The sequence below is a fragment of the Nothobranchius furzeri genome, chromosome 6 (genome assembly GCF_043380555.1).
Source record: "Nothobranchius furzeri strain GRZ-AD chromosome 6, NfurGRZ-RIMD1, whole genome shotgun sequence".
Lineage (NCBI taxonomy): Eukaryota > Metazoa > Chordata > Actinopteri > Cyprinodontiformes > Nothobranchiidae > Nothobranchius > Nothobranchius furzeri.
In genome coordinates, this window is record NC_091746.1 from 37,916,764 (window position 1) to 37,934,946 (window position 18,183).

Genomic DNA, 18,183 nt, shown 5'->3' on the forward strand with positions numbered 1-18,183 from the left:
AGTCAACATGATAAAATACACTGCCTGATCCAAAAAAAGTTGCCACCATACAAAAAAGGTCACGCTCTAATATTTCGTTGGACCACCTTTAGCATTGAGTACAGCACTGTGGCATTGTTTAAATAAGCTTCTGCAATCGCATTATTTGGTTCTTTTCAACACAGAAAAGGATTGTTTTACCTTTTTAACCCTCCCACTGTCTTTATGGGTGACCCCGCGAGAAAAGTTGACCACTGAGCAGGATTGATGGTTTATCCCTTGAGGTCCACGAGCACCATCTCACCCCTGCCACATGGACCCAAGGGATAAACCATCAACCCTGCTCAATGGTCAACTTTCCTCACGGGGTCACACACATTAGGAAAGTGGGAGGGTTAACAAATAATGCAATCAGAAACACACAGAATGATCGCACAAAAGAAGCTTCTGCAATGTCACCAGATTTATTTCCACCCAGTGTTGCATTAATGTGTCACCAAGATCTTGCATTGATGATGGTAGAGTCTGACCGCTGCACAAAGCCTTCTCCAGCACATCCCAGAGATTCTCATTGGGGTTAAGGTCTGGAAAATCTGTGAAAATGATGTGTCATGCTCCCTGAACCACTCTTTCACTATCTGTGCCTGATGAATCCCAGCATTGTTACCTTGGAATATGCCCGTGCCATCAGGGAAGAGGGAATAACCTGATCATTCAGTATATTCAGGTAGTCAGCTGACCTGATTCTTGGAGCACATCTTGTTGCTGAACCTAGACCTGACCAACTGCAGCAACCCCAGATCATAGAACCGCCCCCACAAGCTTGTACAGTAGGCACTAGGCATGATGGTGCATCACTTCATCTACCTCTCTTCTTACCCTGATGCTCCATCACTCTGGAACAGGGTCCATCTGGACTCATCTGAGTTTTTAATAATGCGTTGGACAGTTCTTAACCCAGTTTTAGTCATTCCTGCAATCTCCTTATGTTTTCTCCGCTTGATGCCAATGATCCGATCCATTGTCAGCAGAGTTATGCAAGTAAAGATGCTACAGCAGAAATCTGTTAATTACAGTCCAACATCTTTTACACATGGTTGTTTAAGAAATGAGAAGCAACTTATCGCACCAGTTGGGGTTAAATTACTTGTTGCCAGATAATCGCCCATGCAGTAATTATCCAATAGGAGGCATGTACCTGTTTGCTTAGTTAAATCCAGGTGGTGACTCTTTTTGCCAGGCAGGTTGTGTATGATGCTGTCTTTTTGGTTTGAAATGTAAATGAGCCAGAAACAAAGTGAGGTGTCTGACAGCTTCAGCCGTGCCTAATGTTTTGACAGCTTCTGTGACTCGGACTGAAGTACAAACAATCACTGTTGGCTCTTTCTCCTCCCTCCCACCACATCCCATTTACTCCCTGTCTCCATAAGTCAAAACGGTGCAGACAGCAGCCTTAACAGCTCACTGGAGCAGCAAAAGCAGAGGGTTAAATAGACTACTGGAGCAGCAAAAGCAGAGGGTTAAATAGACTTTTCCGTTGTAGGAGATGAAGGATGGATATAAACCAACGATGAAAAAAATATGTAATTTTGACACACTCAGACATTATACACATTCCTCTGATCCCTAATGCTAAAACTACCTATCGTGTTTGAGACGTGAGACAGTTTATTTTTAGTTTATACTCTAGTAGTCTCCATCAACAGGTAATCACTGACCTACAGCATAAAGGCTGGATGGCCTAGTCAGCAGAGTTATGCAAGTAAAGATTCTACAGCAGAAATCTGTTAAGTGACGTTTCTGATTTGCTCTTTTACCTGCAGAGGTTGTCTCCTGAGGTAAGCAGACAAGAAATGTTTTCAAGCTTGAATAAAACACGTCCCTTTCTGGACCAAACATCCTGCTTCATGTAGGTGGTGGAACAAAGATTGTGCTTCTACTGGGGCAGCAGTAGCTCAACAGGTTGCGCGGGTTGTCCAGTAATCGGAAGGTTGCAGGTTCGATCCCAGCTCCGGACAGAGAATTCTGCTGTTGTGTCCTTGGGCAAGACTCTTAACCCACCTTGTCTGCTGATGGTGGTCGGAGGGACTGGTGGCACCTGTGCTCGACAGCCTCACCTCTGTCAGTGCGCCCCAGGGCAGCTGTGGCTACATCGCAGCTCATCACCATCAGTGTGTGGATGTGTGTGTGAGTGGATGAATGACACACTGTAGTGTAAAGCGCTTTGGAGTCCTGACTCTGAGAGGCGCTATACAAGTGCGGGTCATTTATCATTGTCATTTCAAACCTTGGTTCTCTGCATGTGTTTATGGTGCTTATGGTGATTGTTCATCATTAATGTGAACATCAGCCTTCCCATAAGCTACATGACACCGCAGTTTTTATATTTTGTCCATCCCACTCATCTGCATTTTACTATAATGACAAGAAAGTAAACCAATCCTAATCCAATGCCCAGACTTCCTCAACTGGCTCCTCTCAACGTGGAGGAGCAGCAGATCTCTTCTCACCCTATCTTTAAGGGAGAGCCCAGATACCCTGTGGAGAAAGCTCATTTCAGCCGCTTGTATCCACGGTCTCATTCTTTCAGTCATTACCCAAAGCTGATGACATTAGGTGAGGGTAGGAACGTAGATCGATCAGTAAATCAAGAGCTCTGCCTTCAGGCTCAGCTCTCTCTTCACCACGACAGATCGGTACAATGCCCGCATCACTGCAGATGCAGCCTTTCGTTCTTGTGCTCCAGCTTTCCCTCACTCGTGAACAAAACCTAGAGAATAACATGAGAACAAGAAGTAGTGCTGTTGTCAGTAGTAACAAGCATCAAGTAAGGAGGCCGCCGGTTATGGCAGCCGCGCCGGGGATGACAACACGATCCCAAGCCCTATGGTGTTCAAGCAATAGGGAAACACTGTATTCAGCTGTAACACCCTGGGCTTACGTCTTCACTCTTCGTCTCTCTTCAGATGCAATGTTTAGGCATCTGATTCTCAACCCTGCAGGTCTTTTTTAAGCTGCATCAGGGTCTTCTCCTGTTGCTTCCACCCTGTATCAGCCATCAATTTAGTATGAGGAGTAAAGGCTTCACCAGTAGACCTGTTGTAGGGATGACGGCTACAGTTTAAGCAGAGATCTCCAGACTACAGCAACCTCTTCTAGCTCATCCAGAGGTTAGAGGTGAACTGTCCACCAGACGGTGTGAGGTCTTATCTGTCCAGAAAGTCCTGGTTCTGCCCAGACGTTACTTCTTGGTGCATGGAGGTGTCCAGAAGGTATAATTCCCTGATAAACAAACCACCTCAACTGATTCCTTTCGAGGCAGGAGAGCAGCCACTCAACTCTGAACTCCTCACGTTATCCCTGAGGGCAAGTCCAGACTTTGGTCATTCCCCAAAACTAACAACCTTAGATGAAGATCAACACTAAGGACTCTCTTTACTGACAGATAAGTACAACATCCATGTTACTACAGAAACTGCCTGAATACTAATACTTCTCTAACTCCAAGAGTTGGTAATCCACACTTTCCAGATTTAGGACCATAGCCTCATACTTGAAGATACCGATCTTCATTTTGGCTTATTCACACTTCGCGGCAGACTGTTCCAGATCAGTCCACATCTCTAACTAAAAGCAGGGATGCAATCTGAAATCCCCCAAAGCAGACCCCCTCTGCTGCAGCTTGAACTTCTGTCTATAAAAGTTATGAACAGAATCAGCCCGACACTCAGTGGAAACATCTCTGGTTTATCACCAGCTAGTAAAACCAAAGTCTTTCTTTGGGACTTAAATGTGTAGCTTCAGACTTTCTCATTTCCTTTTTCAAGGGGATATAGCTCAGTGGCCCCTTCCAGGTGAGACACAGATCAATAAATAGAGGCCTCACAGTGTCAGCAACACATTTTTCTGCCTGGTGTACACACACACACACACACACACACACACACACACACACACACACACACACACACACACACACACACACACACCCTGGCAGAATCGGTGACACCTCGCGGCTAAATATACAATGAGTGACAGCCGCAGGTGATCGTGCTCCTCCACAGACTTGCACCCAGCCGGATCGGAGGTCATAGGGTGTGTGTGTGTGCTGATGGGATGGAGGGGGCGGCGTTTGTGCGGTCTACCTCAGCTGCTCAGCTTGCATAGCTCAGATCCAAACGTTGCCCGGCTCTGGGTGCCCCGCTCTCGTAGGCCAGCTGGTCTGGCTTAACGTTGCTTCTTTTTTCAGCATACTTTGGGTTTTTTAAAAGTCAGTTCTTGTTTGATACAAAGGACTGCGTGCTCTAACCCACAGCTGGAGCTGCTGGGGACTCTTCCAGGCGAAGACAGAACACAAAGCGCTGGTGAGTGAGCTGAAACTGGAAAAGATGAAAACAAGATTCCTCTGGGAGATCACTAACTGACCAATCAGGGAAACCGGTGTTTCTGTTCAACTCTGTCTATATAGTAAAGCCACATTTGGAAACAGAAATTAAACACTACGTCTAACTTTTTGTCCACTGGGTGGCAGCAGACTCACCTTAAATCCAACCTCCCACCACTCTAACCCAGATGATTATGCCACATTGCCTTTCTTTAAGCTTAAATTGAAGTTATTGAAACTCCAAACGAGCAGTTTTGACTTTGTTTTTCAAAAAAATGCTATTTTTCTTTTGTGTTTTCTGCTGTGATCATTTCCAAATGAGAGTGTGGCTCTAAGGAGTAGAGTGGCTTTTGAAAAGTGTTTTGAAATGACTAAATTTAGTTCATTTTCAATATTTCTCTATTTATTGTAGTCACAACAGTTTCTACTAGAAATGGCGGAGGAAACAGTGGATCAGTCTTTAGAAAACAAGTTTCTCTTATGGAAAGTATGCAAAATATTTTTTCTGCTGCAAACCTACTTGATAGGATTAAATCCAGGGATGAAAGCTGTCCGTCTTTTAGAACAGTTCATATCTGTTTATGTTGGGTAAAAGTCTGCTGTTAGAGATATTGTGAATGATGCGAACCCCTGAGGCAGATCCAGGATCACAAGAGTTTACACTGCTATTTTAATCATTTATTCATTGCTTTGTTTTTGTTGGACACATGTTGAGTTATTAAGATTACTTTCACTCATTTTCCTCTTTGATGGTCGAAATAAACTTTTCTCATCAAAGCTGATTGCTTACGGAATTATTATTTGGGGTCAACAAGGTGGTTGGTCAGTTTTTCATGTGCCGTGAATAAATCAAACGTTCTTTGGAAGATTAAAGTTGGAGTTGGTAACGGGACCTTGTCTTCTTCTAAAGGTTTTTACATGTGTCGTAGCGTGACCTTCTGTCGCAGTTTTCTCACACAGATTTTGTTCAAGTTGAAATTACAATTAAAATACATTTTTCTTCTATAGAAATAAAGGAAAATAGGGTCAGAATCATGGCTTCTTTGATATTTAATCAACAAAAAGTGTTTTTTATTGTTATTATTTTCAAGAAAAGTATGATTTATTTTACTTTTCATCACTAAAATGAAACCTACAATCAAATTGACCAATTTGTTCTGGTTTGAAACAAAAACTTCAGTTTGATCATTTGTTCACGGCTCTTTTGAAGTCAGGTGTGACTTTTCTTAGGCTGGGTTTGTATTTGATTTGAACCTTTTTTGCTTTTGTTATGAATTTTGAAGTTTTTATTTCCCTTTTGTTTAGCTTGTAATCTTTTAATGGCTTGACATCTTCTATCGTCCAAACAGAATAAACACCTGAACTCTCAGTATTTTGTAACCTAAATCCATGTAGAGAATGAGCTGGTGGTGGCTCTTTGGTGTAACCAGAGACTGCGTGTCCTACACCATGTGTTGGAGTCACTCGTCTTCATACAGATCACATCCCATAATGCTATAGACAGAAACTGCTTCAAAAACTATTGAGGCTGTAAATTCAACATGAAAAGCCAGATCTAAGTGTTAAGACAGCAGCAGAGTGAGAAAATGTTGTGATTATATCAAACTTAACATGCACTCCTCATCCGGGGAGAGCGAGGCTGTGTGTTCAGATGACCTGCAGGTGTTTGATGCTGTTCTGCCTGGCAAACTCGTTATGATGTAAATTTATGAGGGAATTTTGGCTGCTTTCAAGTCTGCATAGGTAACAATAAGATAATGTAATTTGTTATCACCCAAATCATAACAATAAAGTAGAAGAGATTATAATACAATAAGAACTACAGAATATGTTTTAGGTAAAATAATAACGTTCACGTGCTGCAGATTCTGAGCCTAACATCTTAAGTTACGTTTAAAAGTTTGCTTGTATTTTTGCTTAGAAATTAGTGCTAGCTGCAATTTTGAAACAATTTGGTTGTAATGAACTCTAGCAGGGTCTGCAGCTTTTAAAATCAGTTGAAGTCAATAAACAAAACATCTTACAATGCATACAAATATTTAAATTATCCTTAAGATTCACATCTCTTTGCTATAATTGTTGTGAATTTCACATAATTTGACTCAGTCCAGATTTCATTCTGTCTTTGATTAAAATCTGAATATATTAAAATGCTAAAGTCGTTTGCTGGATTAAAGTCACCGTTAAAAATGAACCTGTTGGTTCATAAGTTACATTTTCAATGTTCATTTTATTAGAAGTTTCTAATGTTTTCAGAAGTGTGTAAATATCTCAAAATAGTCCTGTTTGTACAGAGAAAGGCTAATCGAAATGATTGATTTGATCAGATTTTACAGATGAATAAACTTGTGTTCTGATTTTAAGGTGCACTTATTTTAACAAATCAGGTTAAAATAAAGAAACCGCTATTGTTAATGTAATACTAACAATAAAGAAACAGCACAGAACTAAGAAAAGTTTCAAATAAAACATTATAATATTGTAAGTTTAATAATATGAGTATAAGAACAGAAAATTGTTATTATTATTATTATTATTACTAAGATCATTATTAATAATAACTATAATAATAAACTAATTAACTTTCAAATTAGATACTCATCTTTCAAACTTGCAAGAAGCTTCCTCTTCGTGGCTTAATTAAAGGCATTATGTTACATTTAACATTTTACTGCGTAAGTATTACTAATAAGTATTAATAATTGATTTCTTAAAATTCTAAATCAGCAGATAAGCATTTATTACATAATTCATTACATTTTGATCATATGTTTTGGGGCCAACGTGTTAAGTAAGGCTAAACGATTTACTAAAGAATAAAACATACATAATTTTTTCATCATATGCAACGAATTTTATTTTAAATTGCGTCCTAAAAAAGTTTCCTATTTTTCTATTTGTTTCACTTGTAAATTACAAGTGAATTGACCAAGTTGTAATCGGAAATGGTGTGGAACCGATAGTCGCCGCTGGGAGGCAGTGGAGTGCCTGAGCTCTGACTCTGACGCTTAAACCTGTTGAAAATACTAAACTAAACTAGGCAAACAGTTCGTCACCTTTAAACTGGTTCTGGTTCTGGTTTAGTGTTTTGATTAAATAAATGAAGTTTAAATTTAGCAACGCCGACTTCAAACTTTATCTCTTTGTGCGCGTGCTTGTGTGTGCGCGCCCTGTGATGCTGCCTCGTTCCGTGCCTCCAGGTGCTCGCTGACAGCCCGGGAGGCGCTTGCTCAGGAGGAGAGGAGCGTGAATGGACTGGTGAACCGCTGGACGGAGACACGCGGCAGCGGGACGTGACATGCGGGACTGAGCGGGAAGTAAGTGCTGTTCTGGTTCTGTGTGTGTGTGTGTGTGTGTGTGTGTGTGTGTGTGTGTGTGTGTGTGTGTGTGTGTGTGTGTGTGTGTGCGCGCGCGCGCGCGCGTGTGTGTGTGAGAGAGAGAGAGAGAGAGAGAGAGAGAGAGAGAGAGAGAGATCAGAAGCCGGTCATCCTTCTCTGTCCGCGGGGATTTTAACAACAGCGTCACAAGAAGCTGCTCACTTTCTGGAAACTTTCCCTGGCCGACTGAAGCGTTCGGAGCTTTAAAACGAGATAAGAAGCTGGACCGGGTTGAGTTTCTCGCTTGAGACCAAGAGGTGGGACACTCGGAATTCATCACATCAGGAGAGGAATAAGAGTTTCACTTTTCTGCAGCAGCTCAGGGTAAGAGAGCAGGAGGGTATAGCTGTGGGGAACCAAATCAGCTGGGTGAATGTACAGGGCCGGTCCTACCTCCTGGGGGGCTCAGGGGGCAACAATGAGCTGATGTCGGTTCCCATCCTACAGACAACACTGCAGTTTGTTCCATCTGTAGTTTTGTGGATGACTCATTTTTCACTGAGTGCTTCTGTGCAGCGTTCAGCTGCAACACTTTACTGACTTATTGTATTTGAATGCAAAGCGTCCATTTTTTATTATTACATCTGATTCCACGCATACAGCTACAAAGGCTTTAATAAATGCACGTTTCAACTGATTTATTTTCATGTGGTAATTAGTTTTAAGTCACACCAGCTCATGTTTTCTGTTGCTGACTTATTGATTGAGTCATCACAACATTATTTTGCGTGGTTCCAGTCGAACACACACCAACATGACTTACTGAAAATTTGCCAAAACCACCTATGGATATTATTTTGTTCTGTGGTGAGTGCTAGCCTTGGTTCACGTATCATGTCCCCTTCTGTCTTCATCGTCCTTGCCTGTCCCCTCCCATCTCACACACACACACACGCACACACACACACACACACACACACACACACACACACATGCTACTGGGGTATATGCAGAAAGACTAGCCTCCCATTAATAGCAAAAAGTGAAAGATGTGAAAATACATTGTTTCTAATTGAAAGAGGAATTACTTTTGGTTTTTGACGTAATTTCTGGTTTTAGTGTCAAATTTGTTCCATCTGTCAGTTTCTTGCAACGCAAAAATCTTTTTATTTACTTTGAATGGTTTGAGCTATAAATATAACTGTGTTTTTCATGTTTTATAGTGGGTAGATTAATAATTACTTGTTTTACAGTTAATTAGACCTTTACATGGAAGAAGCTGTTAATAGAATATCATTCATCAAGTGTGCGGCTCAGTGTCTGTACCACAAAGTGACTCACTAGCTGCTTGTAAAGGACCTACCTAACCAAACCACATGCATGAGATCATGTGACATTTCATGTCCACATCTGAGGACCTACAAGGTTTAATCTGTAATTTAGTCTGGGTTTGAACATCCAAATTGATTTGGCACTTTGGTAACGTTTTCCTCCCGTGTCATGCATTCAAACATGGTGCTATTAACACATTTTGTAAAACATTGCACATTCTAGGAAAACAGCTGTCATCACTGGTTTAAAGTCACAGGTTCTTTTTCTACAGATTTTCAAGTCGTTCAATCTAATTTTCTTAAAATTTTCCAGATGAAAGATCATATGTGTTTTGATTTGCATTTCAACGGGAGGACCGAAGCTTCAAGAAGTGTTTAGTTCCCCTTCGGCATCAAGCTCTGAACAGATGAAAAACTAAACAAAACTGGGACTCAGTCTTCTTCCAAAACCTTCTAAATCCAAACTAAGAGATTTTATTTTACCACAATAAAAGCTGTGATTATTTGAAACTCATTCATTTACAGAAAGCATGTCACATTTTTGCATATTGCAGCTTATACATGATAACCTTAAGTTATTACTCCAACAACAGCAAGACAACACCAGGACACGTCATTTGGAATTCTAAGATGTCCAAGGAAGATCCCGCCTTTCTCGTCTCTGATTGGCTAGAAAGGCTCTACTACGATTGGCTATTTCATTTAACAGCAAACTGGCTGTCCTCACCAAGTGCAGACTGTGTCCTTTTGCCACCAGCAGAAAGCTGTTTTGGGGAGTTTAGTAAAGAAAATGTGAACTTAGCGCTATAATAAACATTCTGTCCTGGTTTGCAAAATAGTTTATGTTTTATGTTTCATAAAAAAAACTGAAAAACGTAAAATGTTATTTTTAAATCTTGTTGCATTTATCAAACTGTTGGACTTACTTTATATCTCTTGGCTATGAAGCATTAGAGAACATAAACATATGTGCCTTACCTGGGTATGACATTTAATAAAACTGCCCTGTTCTGCCAGCTGTGTGCATCGGGTCTGCTTTTTCTCTAGAATAATGAAAACTGGTGAAAAATAGGTCTAAATCATAGTCAGCTCTAACTTAATTTTTGATTAAATGATTTGCATTTAATCTGATGATGAGAGATGTGCTCTAACTTGTAAACAGCCTTAACCTTTTAAAGCAGGATAGCCTAATAATGAAGTAATAAGATAACCCCAATAGTGCCAGCAGATATAAAGTCAGTCTACAGTGTGATCAAATGCTCCAAGAATTATTACAAGTTGACATTTGATGTTTTTCAGGCTCTTTTATGAAAGAAACTGAACCTGGTTTGTTGCTAAACAGGTAAGGATGTTTATTGTAGCGATGAGTTCACATTTTCTTCAAAAAACTTCTCAAGATCTGGCTGTAAACATAAAAAACCTGCAGCGACTCAGCGAGGAAAACTGTTTCCTCTTACATGAAATAAAATGGTAAATGGTAAATAGCCTGCATTTGATATAGCGCCTTCTAGAGTCCTGGAACCCCCCAAGGCGCTTTACAACACAACCAGTCATTCACCCATTCACACACACATTCACACACTGGTGGGGATGAGCTACGATGTAGCCACAGCTGCCCTGGGGCGCACTGACAGAGGCGAGGCTGCCGAGCACTGGCGCCACCGGTCCCTCCGACCACCACCAGCAGGCAAGGTGGTTAAGTGTCTTGCCCAAGGACACAACGACAGCGACAGACTGAGCGGGGCTCGAACCTGCAACCTTCCGATTACGGGGCGAGCACTTAACTCCTGTGCCACCGTCCTTCCTTGGACATCCTAGAATTCCAAATGACGCCACCGGGACTCATACAGCTTCCTGTAAAATAAGTCTTAATTTGTGGCACGTATACTCAGTTTTGTCTACATTAAACCTTCTAAACATCTAAAGCATACTCATCGACTTGGGAAACACTATTAATCTTATTCTTTCACCTAAGAAATGTGGAAGCTGTTCTTGGGCAGACGCTGCTTTTTAACTCTCAACTGCAAGAGTTTTATTACTTCCTGTTAGCTCCTGCTCATCTCTTCCTTCTCGTCTTTGTAATTAAATGTGATGCCAATGTCTTTTTCTGATAGCCTGACCAATGCACACTGCATTCAGGCTGCAGCTGAATAAATAACATCTTTCTGATCAATCAGTGCTGAACTTGGACACACTATATACTCCTTTCTCTTGTTTTGAACCCAATCCCTGTAGCCTAGGTCACACACACAGTTTCCTACATTAACTAAAGGCTTCATGGGCCTGCTATTGACTCGGTGTTGCCTTATCCAATAACTTGGAACATGGTTGGAACAAATGAACCAAGGTGGCCACTTAGCCAAGCCAAGAAGCTAATAAGGGACTCTGGAGTAGTCCACCTGCACGGCCACCTGGCTTCCGTGCGAGGCTCTAGTCATGCTGGTTGCATGTAGAGCTATAATATGGACTGTTAAAATACAAGCAGAGCCTCAGATTACTGCAGTCAAAGCTGGGCACCCTGGCCGCTTATGTGAGGTCATGCACTGCCTCGGTCGGAGTAGATCAGAGATCAGCGGGAGATTAGCTACATGCTAACGGAGGTTTTTGGGTTGCTTTTAGTGAGAGAAACATGGTTAAGCGTCTCCAAAATCAACTCAAAGAGCAGCAGTGTTTCTGTAATTTCCCTCAGAGAGCTACACATGTGAGCAGAACAACTAAAACCAGGTGTATGCGTGGCGTGTCTTGGCCCCCTCAGGAGATGAGACCAGCAAAGTCCCAAACTCTCTTCAAGCTAGCCTCGATCAGCTTACGAGTTTCGGTACCCAGTCAGCCAGCCATCCCCACCAACACTTTATAATTCAACCCATTTTTACCAAGCAGTGTTATGCACAACATTTACCCATTCAACCAGCAAAATAAAGTATAGAAATATACTTACTGATAAAAATTAAGCAGAAACTGGATGATCTGTCACTGCAGTCAATAACCACAGCTTGCCCTCTTTGTCCAAATAATTCCATGATTAACATCCAAACATGAACACACAGAGGACACAGCTAAAGTTCAGCGTCGAAATAGCCGTGAGGCCAAGGCTGAGGCCTTCGCTTGAACTAGCTGCTAGCAGTGGCTCTGATGCTCATTAATTATTAAGAATTTCAAGCATTTAGTTACACTTAAACAGAGGAGTTTAAAAGGAAAATTCACTCCCATAAGAGTTGTCATGAATGTAAACAATATCTATTACTTTAACCCTCTGGAGGCAGGCGTTGCAGATTTTCAACGTTAAAACCTGCCTACCTGGTTACTCCACATACGTATTTCATGAGCATTTTTTAACTCAGAAGTACCCCTGAAGGACTTAGTTGTTCGTCCTTTTATCAAAACTTATTTTTAGCCTGAGAGGGTTAAACCTAAAAAGGTTTTTTGAACCAGGCTATAAACATGTTTATTTCTGCTGTGAAATTGACATTTTTTAAAATGGGAGTCAATGGGAACTCACCTTTTGTAGAGCAAGCCCCTAGCAGATGAGGGTGGAACACCAATTTTAGGCCCGTCCTTGTTGGGAACAGGTCTGGATTTGGAGGTCCAAGAGTCGTTTGTTGTCTTTGAATTGTGTTTTACTTTTTGGGACTCTGATAGTTTGTACTAAAGTGGTAGCAGCTGGCTGTTCTCCTTCTCTGATATTATCAGCAGAGAACCTCTCACACAAGCGGGTAATGTGTAGAGGGCCTAGGTAAACATGGAAGTGCTGTGGTTTGGTTAGACCGGGGGTCGGCAACTCGCGGCTCTGGAGCCGCATGCGGCTCTTCTATCCATCTGATGCAGCTCTCTGTGCTTGTAAAATAATGAATGGATATTTAAATAAAATGCTTTATATTTTACTGCATTAATTTTACATCTGTATGCCAATTCTAAATGTAAAGATTGTCTACGTAAACCTGAACAGTTCCAACCCGGTCTTACTGTGACACCGGGTTGACGCGTCACGCTTGTGCGTAATCGTAGGCGCTTTCTGAGCTGAAGAGGATGTCAGATTCTGGGATTCTCCTCAGACCGGCTCCTGGATGTGCTGCCACATTGGAGACAGGAACAAGCACTATTCAGCCAAAGTTTCATAATCAGGGAACATTTTCTGTGACAAGTCTCGCTTCAGTCGGAGGAATCTTCCTGCATGCGCTCTGGTTCTGCGACGTGCTCCAAGCTCCTCTCCACATCTTCAGCTCGCTGTGGACCTCACGTACGCGCTGACAGTGATCAGCGTCCAGCTCAGATGTTCAGATGGGAATCATTTCTTGAGTGATTTAGCTACATCTGCGATTTGCGTAGAATAAAGTGTCAGTTCGTCTGCATGTGTCGGGGTAATTCTTTCTATTCTTTCTCCGTCAAAATAAACAGTCAAATACGGGAACTGTCCGGTCAACACAACACATGCCCTGCTTTTAACTGTTCTGTTTTCTTGTTAAAATTGTTGCAAAGAGATATAATTTAACTTGATTAACACCAGAGCCAGGCGCACTGCACCGTTAACTCCGTCGCTGTAAATGAGGGAAAAACAAAATGATCGGATCCTTTTCTGACCTTCCCCACCTACAAAGTTTAATTACAACAATCAAACATGACAGAGCCTGTATTTGTATTCTGAACAGTCTAAACATGTTTTAAAAAGAAACATATGACAAAAGTGGCACCTGCTCAGTAAAACCACCAACAGGGTGAAAAATATCAAAATATTGTTGGCAGAGACGGGTACAACTTCTGGATCCACTTTATATAAATCGTTTTATTGATTATCGTCTTATGAAAGATAACTTTGACGTACACGAGCGACCGGTACTGGCTGCTGTCACCTGTTCTGATTGGTTAAAGCAGCTCTCTGCTGTCTGAGGGTAGGCCCCACCCACAACGCCGCGGCTGCTGTGGCTCCCAGTGTTTACTGTGGGAAACGGGTAATTATGGCTCTTTGATGGGAACAGGTTGCCGACCCCTGGGTTAGACAGACAATCCAGATGGTCCAATTGTTGGTTTTGGATGAAGCCGTGTTATTGGTGGAGGTTTTTAGACAAGAGAGAACTACTTCTTCTTTTTAATTTGTTGTTTTCTTTAATCACCACAATTTATTTATTGCTATACTATGTTAGAACGTTGTGAAGAGGCATGAAAAATAAGTTTTAAGCTAGCTTGTTTTGTAGATTTGCTATTGCAGCTTGACATGCAGTTAAATGGCTGAAAATGGATGCATATCAGAACATCTATGTTCATAAAATCAATACAGTTATTCATCATAAAATAAAAAAATATGTAATGATCTCATGTTTTTATTGATTGTTAAGCTTTTAGCTCCACAGTAGTTTAAAGGCGCGAGATCACAATATTAAAAAGTTTAAGACTTTAATGTTTTAGAAACTTTCAAACAAAACTTTTAATAAATTTATAAATAAAAAAGCTAGCTACTTTAAAGAAAACATTGAAGCTAACACTGCAAGACGTGCAGAGCTCCACAGTACAGAAATGTTCTGGTTAAGGCCAAAACACCTGAGTTTAAAATACGTTTATGTTGCCATTTTTAGATTTAGATTTACAGCAAATGTTTATTTCTGAACATCTGTTTAGTTCTAAAGCACCATAGGGTCAATGAAACTACTCATATGTTGGAAAACAAAGACTTTGTTCTCTATACACGTGACAAGATGAAGCTATGTCAGTATTATGTAAAAATACCTTTAAAACGATTACAGCTTAATTTACCTGAGTTTTGTCCCAGCTCTTATGGAGCTAGGATTGGGACAATATTACAATTTTACTTGTACCAAATTTTGTAACTTGTAACATGTTTTGTAACTGTCATTTTGTTACATGTGATTCTCATTATGTAACTCATAACTTTCGTTTTGTAGCATGTAATTCTTGTTTTGTAACAGGTAACTTTCGGTATATTAAATTTTCATTTTGTAGCTTGCAGAAAAAAATGTGTGTACAAGTTTCAAATCACAATTCTCAAAACACACATCTCAGTCCACAGTTACAAAACTCAAGTCAACGTGTACAAAACATTTACTCCCAACTCTAGCTTCCTTTCTTAAGAACCATTGATTGTCTTATCAGCCAATCATGTGTCTCCGATATGAAATCCTGCTCTAATTTAACATGTAAGTTCTTTATTTACATCAGTTTAATTTCTCTATAAATTACCACCATCTACTGGTAAAGAGTGAGGATCATGGACGTCACTAGGATTGAGATATAGGGGGGGCTTAGCCCCAGGAGCTTGACCTTGAACATTTTTTTCACATCCTGCAAAAACTTTGTCAATTAATTCATTATCTGAAGAACATTTAACAAAACCTATTATTTTATCACTTTCTTTTCCTTTCCTACCTTTGTGCATTTTCTCTCTTCTTTTTATAAATAATAACACTTAATCAGTTCATTAGTGGGGTCTATGTTGAAGAAAGATTTTATATAAGTCCATTAAAAATTAGATATGTTATATTTCCAAATAAAGCTATTCATTTCAGTCTACTGCACTTAACAGGGGGAAATGTTGTAGTCATTTGTTTAATTACAACTTGCTTAATTATAAATGTTACTGAAATATGACAAAGAACAAATGAATAATTGTTAAACTTTTATTCTGCTAAATGAGTGTGCAGTTGACAGTTTTAATATATGAATAACACTGAAAGGAGTATGTAATTAACAATTAAAAGACAAAATAACAGTATATATAAAAATGAGGGCTGGGACTTGATTAAAATTTTTAATCTAATTAATTAGAGGCTTTGTAATTAATTAATCTAAATTAATCGCATTGTAATCATTCAGGAAAATGTGCTCTCAAAGCAAAACTTAATTAAAATTATGAGACAGAGAATTAAACATTAGACATAGTTATTACTGTAAAACTAAAGCTTTTAATAAAAAAATGCAGTTTAATTAATCAAATGTCACTGTGTGATATGAAACAAGACCCAAATCAACTCAAATTTATAATTACAAATAGAAAACACCTGTAAAGGGTTCCCGAGCCTTTAAATAGTCTCTCTGTCTAGTTGAATTACTGAAATAAATTTGACTTTGCACCAGATTCTAATTTTTCCAGTTTCACTTGTTTGTATAATTGGGAGTTTTTATTAGCATTTCTACTCATAATGTAGTAAAAACACATAAATAATAATCCTTCAAAATGACAGTAGAACAGGCACAAATATGATCTAGGACTTAAATGTACTAACTTTAAACACCAGAGCAGGCGTGGCATATTCTGAGAATGATCAGGAACACTAACTGGTTCCAGTTGGATGACTGGAGGTTGATGGGATGATAAAAGATCATGGCGAGGAAATAATGATCTGACGAACATGTGAGCGGACCTTCCTTATATGGGAAGTTCTGCTGTCACGTTAAGAAGGGGATGCTGCAGACCGATCACAACTTCCTCGTTCCTCGCTGCCCCTGATACACCGGGCGGGCAGCTGCAGCAGAGACGATCTCTGAAAAATGTCCGCGACACGGACTCCGTTGTTGTCTGGAAGTTTGTTTTTTTCAAGTTAAGAAAAGAGGCGGACGGGTTTCCTAAATCCTGCATCAGTCCAAGCAAGCCAACTTCTTTCTGTTTTTATTCCGTTAGTAGCCATTAGCACTGTGCATTGTTGTGTGCGTCAGTGATATTCTGTCTACGAGGAAGTCGTGCAATGACAAAGGTTCCGCCGTGCTCGAAATGCAAGCTGCGATTAAATCATGCGTGAAATTTTTTTAACGTGTCGTTTTTTCTAATTAATCATAATAACGCGTTAAAGTCCCAGCCCTAAAAAAACTCAAAATGATAGGGGGGCTTGTGATTATTTTAGGGGGGCTGAAGCCCCCCTAAAACGGACCTAACGACGTCAGCGGTGAGGATGTAAGCAAGATGGTTGTGAGCAGTACAACAGACCTATTACTTCTTGCCATGATTGGATAGGACTCCGAGACTCATGATTGGCTGGTCAGACAAAGCCTGAGTTTTGTAATTGCAGGGCTGCCAACTTTAAAACTTTTCAATGCACGAGAGCGCGGGGGTGGGGGGAACGTGTTTCACGTTCAATGCGTGAGCATTGGCAGCCCTGTAACTAGATTCAGATTAGTGTTTTGAAAATTGTGACATGAAACCAGTACAGAGGTTTTTCTTTCTGCAAATTACAAAATTTAAGTTTCATGTTCATACCAAAACTCACACGTTACAAAATGAGAATTACATGCTACAAAATGAAATTTACATGTTACAAAATGTGAATTGCATGCTACAAAAAGAAAGTTACATGTTACAAAATGTGAATTACATGCTACAAAACAAAAGTTACATGTTACAAAATGTGAATTACATGCTACAAAAAGAAAGTAACATGTTACAAAATGTGAATTGCATGCTACAAAAAGAAAGTTACTTGTTAGAAAATGTGAATTACATGCTATAAAAAGAAAGTAACATGTTACAAAATCTAAATTGCATGCTACAAAAAGAATGTTACATGTTACAAAATGTGAATTACATGCTACAAAACAAAAGTTACATGTTACAAAATGTGAATTACATGCTACAAAACAAAAGTTACATGTTACAAAATGTGAATTACATGCTACAAAAAGAAAGTAACATGTTACAAAATGTGAATTGCATGCTACAAAAAGAAAGTAACATGTTGCAAAATGTGAATTACATGCTACAAAACAAAAGTTACATGTTACAAAATCTAAATTGCATGCTACAAAAAGAAAGTTACAATGTTACAACATGTGAATTACATGCTACAAAACAAAAGTTACATGTTACAAAATGTGAATTACATGCTACAAAACAAAAGTTACATGTTACAAAATGAGAATTACATGCTACAAAACAAAAGTTACATGTTACAAAATGTGAATTACATGCTACAAAACAAAAGTTACATGTTACAAAATGAGAATTACATGCTACAAAACAAAAGTTACAGTTACAAAACATGTTACAAGTTACAAAACTTGGTACAAGTTACATGAAATGTTGTTGCAATCCTAGCTCCACAGACCTCGACCAAGAAGTAATTTTACCTTAATTTAGGTCTAAGTTTCTAGACATTTTTATTATTATCATTATCAAAATAATTTTTGAACTTTTTAAAGTCAAATCAGTTATGTCTTCATCATGATGCATCAG

At 39.7% G+C, this 18,183-nt stretch overlaps 1 protein-coding gene across 6 annotated transcripts in view; it reads left to right on the forward strand.

Moving 5' to 3' along the window:
- Positions 1–4,124: 4,124 nt before the first annotated feature.
- mef2ca (myocyte enhancer factor 2ca) overlaps positions 4,125–18,183 on the forward strand; it is a 59,217-nt gene continuing 45,158 nt past the window's right edge. For 4 of the 6 annotated variants that reach the window (XM_054744022.2, XM_015973791.3, XM_054744024.2 and 1 more), the window contains exons 1-2: positions 4,125–4,343; positions 7,564–7,680. The gene's annotated coding sequence lies outside the window, so the exon portion shown is untranslated. Of the gene's footprint in view, positions 4,344–7,563; positions 7,681–7,926; positions 8,065–18,183 lie in introns of those variants that run through there. The other 2 variants (XM_070552200.1, XM_054744023.2) reach the window with 2 other exon arrangements.